The sequence below is a fragment of the Pinus tabuliformis genome, chromosome J (assembly GCF_031772625.1).
Source record: "Pinus tabuliformis cultivar Carrire ecotype Pingquan chromosome J, CPIR1, whole genome shotgun sequence".
In the NCBI taxonomy this organism is placed as follows: domain Eukaryota; kingdom Viridiplantae; phylum Streptophyta; class Pinopsida; order Pinales; family Pinaceae; genus Pinus; species Pinus tabuliformis.
The window spans coordinates 379,052,908-379,067,897 of NC_142295.1; positions in this window are offsets into that span (position 1 = coordinate 379,052,908).

Sequence of the window (14,990 nt, forward strand, 5' to 3'; positions counted from 1 at the left end):
AAGGTTTTATTCAGTGAGAAAATGGTTGGAGTAACGGCCCAAGATACTGAAAGCTAACTGCGTTAAAAATTGGATGAGTGCTGAATATTTTAAAATTGGATGACTTCTGAATATTTAAATATAGGAGGATGAAAGTTTAAATGTTTGCACTACTTATTTAAAATTCAATAAAAGGATGTGTTTGAAGCTCAACTTTGGTACGAGTGATTACATTATTAAATAAATTTGTAAATATAAATTAAAAAAATAGGAAGAGGAAAGTTTAAATATTTTCATTTACGGACTTTATTAAAAATTTATAAATATAAATTAAAAATAAATAAAAGAAGAAAATTTAAATTTAAATATTTTATGTTTTCACTTATTGAGTATTTATCTATTTTTTTGTTTTTTAATTTTTATGTTGTATATATAGTCTTGATATAGTGTTGATATATCTTAAGTTTGTACTAACCCTAGGTTAGTCGGTATTTTTGGGAGTTGCATCATTCTTATTGCAATAACGAGGCTCATCACTTTTTGGCGTCATTATCGGGGATCGAACCCGGGTCACCCGCGTGACAATGTTGCAATACCGAAGCTACCAACTTTAATTATCAACTCGGGGTTCGTACAAATTTAAGAGGTATCGACACTATATGTGCAGTGTACAATGTGTCCTTCTTTGTTGTCATGATGTAATGGAGTGCATTTACTGAAGTGAAACCCTCAACTAATTGCAAAAAATGAAATGTTTGAAATGGAACCTTAACCTATTGCAAAAAGGAAAGTACTAGGAAAAAAACCTATTCTAATTGCATAAAAATCATGAACTAAATGTAAAAGAAACCTAGCTTAACCCTATTTATCACATGTGATGATTTAAACTAAGTGATCATGAAATCTGATCTAGAGAGTACTAACTACTGTATGCATGTGCAAATATCAAAGAACTCATTTTTAAAATCTTTTTGCTTTATAAATGCAAAAGCTAATCTTTCCTTGATCTTTGGCAGGGGAGATAAGTGTGGAGCAAGAGGGTTAAAATGGTTTTGATGGCATGGAGGTTAAGTAGAGGCCCAGTCCTAGCTTCAATGATGATTTTTCTCAATTCAGGCTCAAAACAGGTTTCCCTATAGGATCCTAGAGGAGATCCTATAGGATACAAAACAACACCTACAGGATTGGAAGTGAGCAGTTTTAAAAGGGAGAAAGAAAAGTTGGCTTCACCAGAGAGTGATAAGGAGGTAGGAGATGAAATTTCCCACATTTTTCCAAGTGAAAAGAATATAAAAAAGCTTTCTATTGTGTTGAAAAATATTGCAATTTAGGGGAATTATATACACATAATTTTCATCTAAAATTCCTCATCCATTAAATTTGATAAGGAGACATATACAACCCTCCACATCCATCAGAGAAACATGACACGGGGATTTAACAAGAGGGAACCCACCAGCACAGTGAGGAATCATCGGCATCACCATCTAGTACATGCACATCAAGGAACAACATCAGAGAAAAAAAGAAGAGAAAAACACATGAAACAAATACAAGCAAGGATTTCACTCTCCAACAAACAACATCTACAGGAAGGCCATCAGGTAGGTACATGTATGCAATATTCTTGACCTCTTCTCTTGAGAATATTATAGTTAGAAATTTGTTGTCAATGCATGAGAGATGAGGGTTCATAAGCTAAGGATGGGTCAACACTCTCAGTCACCTTCAACCAGTTAATTACAGTTCACTCCTTCACTCATGCAATGTTGAAAAGTCAAATTATGAAGGGTGATGATTTCAAGGAATGAGGACAACAGTTAAAAGAAGAAATTTTTGCAAAGGCCAAGTCACCACAGCACTCCAAGCCCTCCATCCACTTCATATTCACTATCTATTCATCATTCATCCATCCCATTTTATTTTTGAAAAAAAAACAGAGTATCCTCTCCATTTTCACAAACTTAAACTACTCCCTTTGAGCCCTAACATCATCATCCAATCCCTCTTCATCATTTCTCATCACTCCCATACAGTTATAAGACCCTGAAAGAGGAAGAATGACTACTACAAGAAGGCACAATGTTGCTACAAGAATGAAGAAATGAACAAATTATGCTAAACCCCAAGATGACAGAGCTTAAGAGAGACCTAATCAAAACAGAGAACTCCAAGGCTATTAGGCGGTCATCTAGGCCACAAGAGAGAAGAAGAAGGCAAAAAAAGGAAATTAGGCATTCACCATCAAAACAAAACTCAAATTTCAGTGATGAAAATATGTTTTCCAAGAGGTCTCCAATCTCTTTCTAGCTTTTGCCCATGGTCTAAAAATGGGAAAAAGGCTTGGGAGTCAAGTTAGGGCTTGTCCTAGGCTTAGAATATCATTTATGCTAAAAAAGAGTTTCCTGTAGTTTTGACATGAATTAATACACGATGTTCTGGTTCTCATCTAAATGCATTTTGAAGGTGTTAGAGGTGTCCAAATGGCAGAACAAGGTAGCAAAAGGTTGATAAGGGTGTGGAAGACCTTGCCAAAATGAAAAATATTCAAGAACCCATATTGAATAAGGGGAAGAAGGCAAGCTAATGGTCTCAAGAAACATTGATTTTTCTTTGCACAAATATGTTTTTGGGCTTGTCCTTGTAGAACTTACAACCAAGATTTTTAATTCATAAGAGAGAGGCCACCATGGCCATTAATGACGCACAATGAGGTCACTAAGTTTCTCAGAGGATGAACAACACTTCAGCAAGGGGGTATGATGGGCCCTTAAATTAGACATAAAGTAAGGCCCATACCTCTAAATTATCCTTTAACACATTAAACCTCTCTTTCTGCATTAGATAATGTATTTTTAAATTTAATATATTCATTAGGAAGGTTTATGAATACTTGCATATTTGTGCTTAATATTATTTATTTTTGTGTAATATTATGAGAATATTAGGCAGATTATGAAGATTTGGAGGAGAATATAATTTAGGGACTTGTTCCCTACTACAGGATGATCAATAATACATAATAAATCAGCAAGATATTATGAAAATATTGGGCAGATTATGAAGATTTGGAGGAGAAGATAATTTAGGTACTTGTTCCCTACTACAGGAGAATCAATAATAAATTAACAAGATATTATGGAATTATGGCACAGATTGTGGAACTCCAATGATTGAAAAAATCTAAGAATGTGTTCCCTGCCATTTAATGCAGATTCCTAGTGTTGGGGACCAGATCCACTAATCAAGGTATTTTGGTGGGGAAAACTTTCTCCTTTCATGGGGAATGATTCCTAATCATTTTATATAAGTACCAAGTCAAATTTTCCTTTAGAGATAGATTTTTTTTAGTGTTCTTGTGGAGAGAACTTGTATTTCTGCAGTTCGATTGTATTTTCTTGCAAGGATGTAATTGTATTGATGAAAATAATGAAGATTGGTGTCATGTTCAGCTTCTAAATATTGTTCTCCTCCATAGGTCTCTGATTTTTCTTGGGCTTGGCCATCCCAGGAGCCTCACAGCCCTTTTGTATCATTTTCTTTCCTTATTTTCACTTGTTATTCGCATGCTTCTTCTTCTTCTCTCTCTTTTTTTTTTTTTTTTTTCTACATTTAGTGTTAATGATTTCTTGTTGTAGGATTGGGTTAAATGGTTTATGTAAGTTCTTTTGCAGGATCACAAACATCATTTCATCCTTGGAAAAGCTTTGAAAGGTCATAGTAATCATTGAGCTACTTGGATTAGTCTTCTTATTACCAAATCTAGATTTTTGTAACTCCTTTGTGGCAAAGAATAGTAACTTTCTGCTATTTTTTAGAGCATGCTAATGAGCTTTAATCGAGTTGGTTCCACTTGCATTATATCACAAAAACATTCTAGTTCATAACAAAAATTACCCCATTGCATTTTCACTTGATTAGGTTAGGCATTTTTTAGATTTACTAGCTCACTAGTTCTCGAATTTCTAGATTTTTGACTAGTAATGCTTTTCTATTTTTTAGCATGGGTTAACAAAGGTCTTTTTGAGTGATTCCACTTGGAATGGGGACCTAAGACATCCTAGTTAATAAGAAAATTTGTCCCAACCAATTTGGATTTGATTTTTTTGGTCATTTGATGAATTATAATTTCGTATAGTAGATGTGTAACATCCTATAGTAAATCAGGAGATCCTGTAGGAAATCATTGTAGCATCCTGTAGGAAATCACTATAGAATCCTATAGGAAAGTATGTTTTGAGCCCGATTTGAGAAAAATCATCATTGAAGCTGGGGTTAGGCCTCTACTTGACCTCCATGCCATCAAGACCATTTTAACCCTCTTGCTCCGCACTTGTCTCCCTTGCCAAAGATCAAGGAAAGATTAGAATTTGCATTTACAAAGAAAAAATATTTAAAAAATGAGTTCTTTGATATTTAAACATGCACACAATAGTTAGTAGTTTCTAGATCATATTTCATGCTCAGTTAGTTTAAATCATCACATGTGGTAAATAGACTTAAGCTAGGTTTGTTTTACATTTAGTTCATGATCTTTATGCAATTAGAATAGGTTTCTTTCCTTGTACTTTCTTTCTTGTAATAGGTTAAGGTTCCATTTCGAACATTTCATTTTCTACAACTAGTTTAGGATTTGAATTTAGTAAATGCACTCCATTACATCATGACAACAAAGGAAGGACACGTTGTGTGTTGCACATATAATGCCAATACCTCTTAAGTTTATATGAACCCCAGGTTGATAATTAAAGTTAATAGCCTTGGGAGTTGCAACATTCTTGTTGCAATATCGAGGCTCATCAATGTGGGTGAGGCGAGTAGCCGAATAGACGACCGTTCGTGAAAAATAGCTTTATGCATGTGACAATAGTGAGATGTTAACGAAAACTGAAACGGTGCTAGAACAAGCTTGTATGTATCAAAATAATAGCACACGCTCACTAAAATCAAGAAGACAGTGTTCGTACGAAGCGAAACACAAAAAGCGCTAGAAATGCAACACAAGATTTGGAAAGTAGGCTTACCCCAAAAAAACTGAGTTGAATGTGACGACAGCTCCTAGATGCAACGTGGGATGTCAGAGCTACAAGGTTGATGTGAGGAATGAGATCTGCAATTTTTGGTTGATGAGTTTTGATAAAATCGAGGTTGTGACGCACATGAAACAAATCTAGGGAAAGAGACACTTGGTGGGAGGTTTGTGAAATGATCCTTGCATGTAACCTCCAACTGCCACAAATAGATCCCTAAACAAGGGATGCCTTTGCATGCTACCTTGGGAGATGCAACCCATGCATGCAAGTCTGTTTTGCTCGGTCCTAGATGGAACCAGTCAACTCAGCTGCACATGCAAGAGGCTGTTCAACTACTGGGAGAAAATGCGCATTTCTGGCTAGAGCTGGGTTGGCGGCTTAGAATATTTGCACAACTTCTAGGTAGAGTAGCTAACTGCTACCCAGTTTTGCGCAAATTCTGGGCTAAGCAGCCCAACTGGAAAGGATTGCACAATTTTATGGGTGAAGCTTGCTCAACAAAATTTCACAATTATGGGGCCTAGTAAGCTTCCAATCAGGATTGTGTAATTTCTAGAGGAAATGATGGTTTCCCTCCAGATTTGCGCAAATTCTTGATGGAGCTGCTTAGCTTGCTGCTAGACCAAGTTCGGATGAACAACCTGTGAGGGGAATGCATCAAGGTTTGATCGTCAGGCTATCTTTGTACAAGAAAACCACTGTAGTTTGTGTACTTGACGAAGCAGGACATGCTGCTGTGAAGGTTGGTAGGGAGGCTTCAAAATGAAGCTAAGGAAAAATTTTGGAGGGTGGTTATAGTCACTACAACATAACCCTAGTTGAAACCAATTTGTAATGGTTTGTCAAATATTACAATGATTTTTTAATTAAGAATCCTAGCCATTTGAACTAGGCTAGCTGCATTGTCCACAAATGTACCCTTCGATGGTCGAACTACCTTTGATTAGATAGCTTTCCAAATCTATCTTCATTACTAAACATAGGATAACAACATGTCAAAAATGAGTTCAACATGTATAAACAACATCAACAAGGTCTTCACTCCATTATGTAACAACACCTCAACGAGCCACACACATTGTAACAACCCTTTGTCAATTTATTGATAAAATTGTCTAAAGAAATTAGCTCTTATTTCAGATTATAAGAAAAACTAGAAAATATGGATGACACATAAAAATGAAATATAATTTAGTTAATGATTATTGTTAGAGTGGTGAGTTATGGATGTGAGAGTCCAAATGATAAGAAAAGGTAAGGAAAATATGTGTAAAAAGGTGTCAATTCTATGTCACAACACGAGATAAAACTATTTCATAAATTCCACATACAATCTAGTTACAACATGTCTTCAGAGACTTAAACCCAAGTAGATAGGGAAACAAATTATTCACCAAAGTACTCAAGCTAATATCCTTTGACCACTTAGATCATATTTACTTCTTTTGTTAAATATCTTAGCGTAAGAATCCAAGAAAAATCTAAGCTTGTACAATTACATGTTCTATCCATATCTAGGACTCAACTTCCTGTGGCTCAAATTTCCAAATAAAAGCAGAAAACATAGCAAGAATAGATATTAAAATCTATTCAAATAAGTTTACCTCGAAGCCTTAACTGCAATCAAGGTTATCTGCACCTTCATCTTTAAAGTCTGGCGAGTCTTGCTGCAAGACAAAAAATAAGTAAAGTGCAACTTATGGATTACTAATTAGGAATTGAAATTGTTTTGATGTATTGTAAAATAAATGAGAATATCTATGTCACATTCACTTAGTCTATGGGAAGGACAAAGTTTGTAATATGTAGAGATATGTTTGGTATCATAGAGAATTGATTTCTCCATTGGGGGGGTGTTAGAAATAAATGATGTAGCATAATTTCTCATATATTGTTACAATGTTAGTAATATATTTTTAATTTGGAATATAAATGATAGAGGCTAGCAGTAAGAATACTCAATTACATAGCTATGTGTCCAAATTGAAATCTAGTTTTTAAGGGATCTTTGCGTGTGTGTCCTATTTCAATATATGAAATAGGGAACAAATTATTTCTACACACGAATTCATTTGTTGTGTGTGTTTAGCTTTTCTTTCATATTACTAAATCTATTATGAGAATTTGTGGAAATACAATATTTTGTTAAAAATTAATTTTCTTTCTTTTATATAAGAATGGAATCACTAGAAATTTAGTTGTCACCAATAAATGAATAATATACTTTTTTTTTTTTATATTTCTTTCCTAATATTATTCATGGTAAGTATTGATGATTGGCTACAACTACATTTGGTGAATATTCACCTACATTAATATGGGTTGCATCTACTAAGTATTATGATCAAATATTTGGAAAAAATCCAATATTTCACTATTTTCTAATTGAACATGATAATGTGCCATCAAATCCAAGGAACTATGACTATATTTGTAAAAAGAAAAAAATGGAAGATGGGATACCCACTACAATAAAGGATTTTTGTAGAGAACCCAATGAATTCCCTAATTTTAAATTGACTTCCCTAATTAATTTATTTTATCACACACCTTCAAGCCATAAAGGCATATTATAATATATGTCAATGTGAGCTTATAAACATGATAACCCAGCTAAAATTTTCAACTATGTTTTTCACACTAGTGCAATCAACACGAAATTTGCAGAATTTCATAAGATTATGATTGATAGTGCACCTCTTATTCTAATAAATAAACATTATTGGAGCATCAATAATGTTATCAAATATCTACATATTATTGTGATGTACATACACCACCACTTCAATTTTTTTCATGATGAAGTCATTGTAAAACACCTCCATGATAAGTATTACTACTATGAGTATGCATTTTCTAACTCTAACTTATCATATATCACTTCAATATAATATTTTTATATTTATTGTACCTTCATATATTCACTATAAACTTGATAAGTACAAGTGGTAACTGAACGAGCCATCATCTGTCCATGGCTTCTTATGGTTTGAAGGTCACCAAACATGGAAAAATTGGATTGGAAAGATGAAGACATACTTAATGCTACAAAAAATATTTTGATAACCTTGTGTGAGAATGTAACCTAATGATATCACCCTTAACAAAATTACCAACTTAACGAGAACTCTCCAAAGTTCTAATTTTTTAAGAGGTCACATTTAGTGCCTACTTTTATTCCCCCAAAACTGGCACTACTAGTAGCACCTTTATTTCCATGAGCCCCTTCAATCATAGTATTAACTTTGGGAACCTTCCACTTTTAGGTTTATATAATATTCTAATTCAATTGTTCCATATTTATTTCCATATATTCCTTATTTTCATCCATATTTATTTCTAACTGTTCTTTATTTTTAGTCATCTCACCTTCCATCTTATGTTCTATTTCATTTTGAGAATGGACCAAATCCACCCTTTCATTGACCTATCATTCAATTCAATGATTTAATTTCCAAGTTGGATAACTAATTTTGTATCTCTTAATGTTCTTCATGAGTCATGGAGGAACTTTCTAAAGGTTTAATTGGCAAATTCAATTTTGGATATTTCTTTCAAGCCCTAGGAAATACTTTTTGGGTAATAAGGATAAAGGAGCATTAGGTGTTATAACTCTCTAATATGTGTGGGATCCAAAAACAATGATCAACCTAATATATGAAAGGAATAACTAAGGAGGCTCAATCATGCCCTTATCCATACTACCTAGGTACTAGAAAGTGGTCTCTCCATGTGCCATTCTCAGTGTGTTATAAAAACAAGATAGTTGAATCACTTATCTAAGTTAGTTTTAGGCATATATAGGATGCTTCCTATATACCAAAAGGAACACAAAAGTTTGTAGGTATTACCTTGTACAGTTAATTTTTGAAAATATATTCTTAATAAAATAGGAAAGATGCAATAGTGCATACACTAACCTAAACTGGATTTTTTTTTTTTGAAGTAGATTTTCTCTTTACAATATTACAATATAATATGTATATCCCATGACATCCATAAACCATCAATCTATTCACCTTGGATTAGAATATAACCATAGTTCCTTAAATATATTTACGAAACCATTGGTTGGACCACCATGTGCTACAAAATCATTAAAAGCAGAAATTTTGTGGAATAAATCAGCAAAATTGGATGCAAAAAATCACCATTTTTTTTCGTGGGTGTTGTTTACAAACCCCTCTGCGTGGGGGCTTCACCCCATGCTATGCTAAACACAACATACAATGCATGTAGGTATTCATGCAAAGAATATAACTCATATCCAACAAAGTGAAATTCCATATACAAGTATTATTTGATGCAAGAATACTCAAAGGGGTAACAAAAGGGGTTATAAGGGTTTCCAACAAGGTGAAACCATGTGTAGTTCTTGTTTGTATTCTTCCCAACCATACTAAACCCGTTGAATGATATATCTATGTTATTTAAAGATGTTGAAACACATCTCTAGAAACAAAAATGAAAAAATGAGCTTGCTAACCCCAAAAAATATCTTAAAATCACTTAAAATTCCAAAATATATATCATAAATTATGAGGATCCATAATAAAAAAAAGAATTCCCACACGTCATTCTCTATGTCTCCTCATGATTCTAAAAGTTTCAAATTCTGAAACTTCACAAAACAATTCTATAGCCCAAACTCCAAGATGGCTCTTTTAGAACTGATTTTAGAATTAGTCGCAAATGCTATCTTCCATTTACTATATATACTAAATAGATATTCATAAATTGAAAGCTTTAAAACTTGTATTTCAAATATATTACAACAATACCTCAAAATTTCACTATTTGAAATGTCTCAAAAGAAATGTTATAGCGAAAGTATAAGGATAGCTCATTTGAGACTAATTTCAAGATTAGTCACAATCCTTAAATTCCAAAATATATATCTATGAAAATATAGTCAACCCAAATTTAAATTTTGATAGTATGTATTTTTTTAGTTCTCCTCAATATCCTCAAAATTTTGTTGTCTAAAACTTCCACGAAAAAAAGCTATAGGAAAAATTCCATGAAGTTTTGATTGAAGGTGAAAACCCCTAGGATCATAGCTATGATTCTAAATGTTATAAAGTATGCACCTTTAAAATGATAAGAAGTCAATTAATACAACCCATTCAAGGAGGAAACCTCCTTTTACAATGAATTCAATACACAAGACACGTTGACATGATCCTAAGACTAGGTATCCTTTGTGTATATATAGGAGACAAGGGGTACAATTATAATGAAAGAGTAATTTCTATCCTATGTAATTATATAAAAAATAAATAATAATAAATAATTATTAGGGCCTTTACATAGGATTCCAAGGGCCTTAACACATTCCCGTGCAATGCTTGCAGCTTATCAAGACACATTATTACACATCATGCCCCTCATTTTAGTGAAGGGTGATTCACCAATAGCATCCAAGGATTATACTAGCACACCCATAATGATTAAAAATCATTCTTACAACCTCAACATAGACTTAAAATTAGGTTACTTTATAACATATCCACATTATTCTAATTACAAGTCTTGGAGGCATACTCATAAGTATGTTATATTCTTCCACGAGATAATCATTAATAAAATAAACTTAGTGTATGATAGGTCACACATAATACTCCTACACACATTCTAGGTGAGCGTTGCATCCTATCTCTTTCTAAGGAGTAGATTACTACCCTCTTAAAACAATATTGCTCCATATTTTTCTAAAAAAACATCCAAAACAAAAAGTCTATCTAACAATATTATTACTTTAGTAATAGAAAAAACTATTTCCTGGTTCCATAAAAAAATTCATGCACTTATAGTAAAATCCATGCATCTATAATAAATATATGTTTAATACATATAAACATTTCCTTTGAGCATTAATTGTATACTCATATATATGTGTGTACATGCACATGTGCATTACCTACCTAACTTCCTTCTCATTCACACATTTTTACTCAAACTTGAAATTAATATATTTTACAAAATTTTATATCCATTTATAATGAGTTCATGCTTGCAAAATTCTCATTTAATAAAACACGTTTTTGATACTTTCTCTTTAAATGTCTCTTGAAACATGACTTCCATGCTAAACACAACCAAGTACTGTTGGCACTACCTAGAATATAACAAGAAAATTTAAATAACTTCTGATACTTGAGATCAATCTGTTTTATGAAAGCTTACCATTAGTCACAAGTTTACTAGTTCATTTAAGATGGTAGTATCAACAAAAAGAAAATATATCAAATATCATATATAACACTCTTGCACAATTGCTACAAGAGAATTTCATGCTAGTTAATTATAAAGAGTAGCATTTGACCCACTCAAAACTAGCATTAAAAATATAACCTTTAAGATGACGTCAACTATTTAAAATGAAATTATTCAAATCATAGCGAGTACTACTTCTTGTTCCTCAATCAAATCTTTCATGCATTCCTATCAATATCCATGTCTGCATGTTAATATGCATAGACATTTCTCTTTATGAATAACAAATTTACGCAACCAAGATATATGCATAAGAAAATTACTCTTTCATGGGTATACATGATACTTAAGGATGTTTCTACTAAATATCATCAACAATATGATGATGTAGCACCCAAGATGAATATTTTAACAATGATTAAACTATCTCATAATAGTCATAAGGAAATTTCATTTCAACAATCATTCATCACCATAAGTGAAGAACATATTAGCTTTTAAGAATAACCATTCTAAAGACAAAATTAATACCTTCAATCCATGCATTAAAACTACATACAATGAATAAGTATCATCAATCACTAGGGTTCTTATCCTTTTATGGGTTCAATTCATCCAATATACAAACACCAAACTCAATAATCAATAATCCACACAATTTAAGTATCATCCATCACTAGGGTACTTATCCTTTTAGGGGTTCAATTCATCCAATATACAAACACCAAACTCAATAATCAATAATCCACACAATTTAAACATGCTATATTTTCTAAAGGGTGGACATCATTATGTCTTGATGGTAGTACCAATGCATCATCCTTTAGACACCTCCATAAGGATCATAGAACATTATTCAATCAACAATATCATATAGCATTGAGTATGGCTACAACAATTAGCATTCACATATTCAAGAATAACATGTTTGTTAGCTTAATATGGCACCAAATTCACTATCATTCATTTCTTTTGAGCCATACAACCCCTAGTGCTATAATCAATAGCCCTAGTTCATAGACCTTGTAGGTCTAGTGTTTGAACTCCTCTTTGATACCACTTTGTAACATACCCAAGTTCCCTCTCTACCTAAAATTGAGATTAACAACACTAAATTTTTTCCTTCATCGATACAACAATTAGTTTGGATACCAATATGTAACATTTCTCCATATCAACAACCAAATTTAAAGTTTACTAATATAAAATTTTATTTGTGGGTTACAATATATAAATCAAATTTTCTCAATATAAACCATTTTAAAAATATAATTTTGTTATTAGAATCACCAATGCACACTAGTCAATTTGAAGATTTCAAATGAGTTTTAAACTAGTGCATTCAAAAATTGTTCTATCTGCAATGTTGATATCATTTATAAATTAGATTCAACTCAAATATTCACATGAAATCTACTAATTAGAAGACTTATTCACTCTCTCAAATATGATCTAAAGCCACTGTAAAGTTCAAAACAACATGTACAATGTATTTGTAGCAAATGTAGACTTGTATAAATCAGTAAAGGGATTCATAACAAACACTATTGGTGAGCTACAACAAACGTAATAATGTGATTCATAGAAAATATACATATTTAATTAAATATATATGGTATCTCTTAAGCTACAATATGGGCATGAAGGAAGCGTTTCATTTTCAGCTCTTGGGAGAGAAAATTACTAAGGGTTTATGTCATTTGGAAATCTTAAGTACAACTTGTGATATATTACTAAGGGTTTATGTCATTTGGAAATCTTAAGTACAACTTGTGATATTTAACCATGACGATACTTTTTCTTTAGAATTATATCAAAATGAGGGAGTTGACCTTGTTGAGATTAATGGTTCAATTGTTGGAGGTTTTGATGTGCATGTGAGAGATGCCCATGATCATTGCTATTTGAAATTTTTGGCTTGTGAAGCTGAATATTTAAGATGTTGTGATGCCATTTTTTATTTTTGGTTAAAATGATGCTTCTACATTATATAGGATCAATGCTCCATCACATCAAGTTTAGTTGAGATGTGAATTTTCATGAGGATGTGAGATATTCTAGTTCATAGGGTTATCCTATGAGGATGTGAGATATTCTAGTTCATAGGGTTATCTTTTAAGTATTGAATGGAGAGGGGAGCTTGTTGTTCCATATGTCTATGTAAAGGTTAGAGTTGATTCAAGTTTACGGGTAGATAATGAAATAGAGAAATTTTGTAAAAAATGCGCCTCAAAACAAAAATATACAACGAAAATCAATTCTATAAAAATCAATAGGATTCAATATGATAATGTCAACCATGGGGCATGCTTCAGCATTTTGGGGTAAAAAGGTAAAGGCAAGAGAAATGATGTGATATAAAATTATTGTAATTTAATATTTTATATTAACTCATAAGGTTGAAATTTCACATAGAATAGATTCAAGAAATATGAAAGGTGTGTTAATTGTTTAATTATCAAAATTTCTATAATATAAAAAATTATTAAAGTTTTAAGTTTAATTATAACAATGATTTAATAATGTAATTTTAAGATCACTACCAAGCTAGACACCAAATTGGTTTATAATACCCCTTTGTTTGTGGAACAAGAGACCCATCTAAAGCACTGATTTGAGTACTAAGTCTACATAAGTGTACATACTCTACCCCTATGGATTTGAACCTATAACCTATTAGATAGACACACATGCTTTTAATCTTAACAATAAATAAAACTAGCACAACCTTATAAATTAAATGGCTAGTAAACTTATAATCCATAATAAGCATCAAAACACTTATCCCCACTTTAATGTGGAGATTATTAATCTATAAATAAACTATACCACAGGCCCAAAAAAACATAACTCAATTCATATGACACTTGTTCATATTAGTTTTTTTTCAATTAATCAATTTAATTAAAAAGAAAAAAAACATAACAACTTTTGAGATAAATCTCAACATTTGATTTATGAATACTACTATGAATATTTTAAAATATTCCATAAAAGTTAAATCCCTACCACCCACCTAATAATTATTGATAATTAAATTAAAATTAGAATTTGAAAAGACTTATTTCAAAAGAGATAAACCTATGCTTAAATAAAAAATAATCAAACTGAAGTAATTTTATTGATTAAAACACTTTAAATTTTATATAAATTTTCTAAATTAAATTTATTTTTATTATTAAAATAACTAAAAATTTTAATTTTTTTATTAAATTATATTTTTAAATACACAATACATTTCTAACCCTGTATAATCAAATTTTAAAAAATAGATCACTGCAACTTGTTATTTCAAAAAAAATCCTGACAATAATAAATAACAAACCATGATAAAATTAAACTAATGAAAACACCCAAATCAATGAAATGAAATATTTTGAATCAAATTCATTGAATGATCTATCTTTTTCCGGAGCATAAGTTATATTACATTAATAAACACCCAAATCAATGGAATGGAATCTTTTGAATCAAATTCACTGAGTGATTTATCTTTTTGCCAGAGTATTATGTTTGTAGAATTCATGAAAGTGGGAGGAAGATGTGAGTTTAAAATATATTAAGTACCTGGGAACTTGCAAAGGACCATATTCACAAGCTATGAAAAGCCAAACGCTCAGTTTAAGACAGCAGAGGCATCAGCAGTGTTTACACAAGTCTGTCATCGTCCTCCATAGCGTTGGAAAGACCTATGTACTTACCAATATTAACCTCACCTGCACCACCACACACTGCAGTATTCCTGCATTCATTCATATCTAT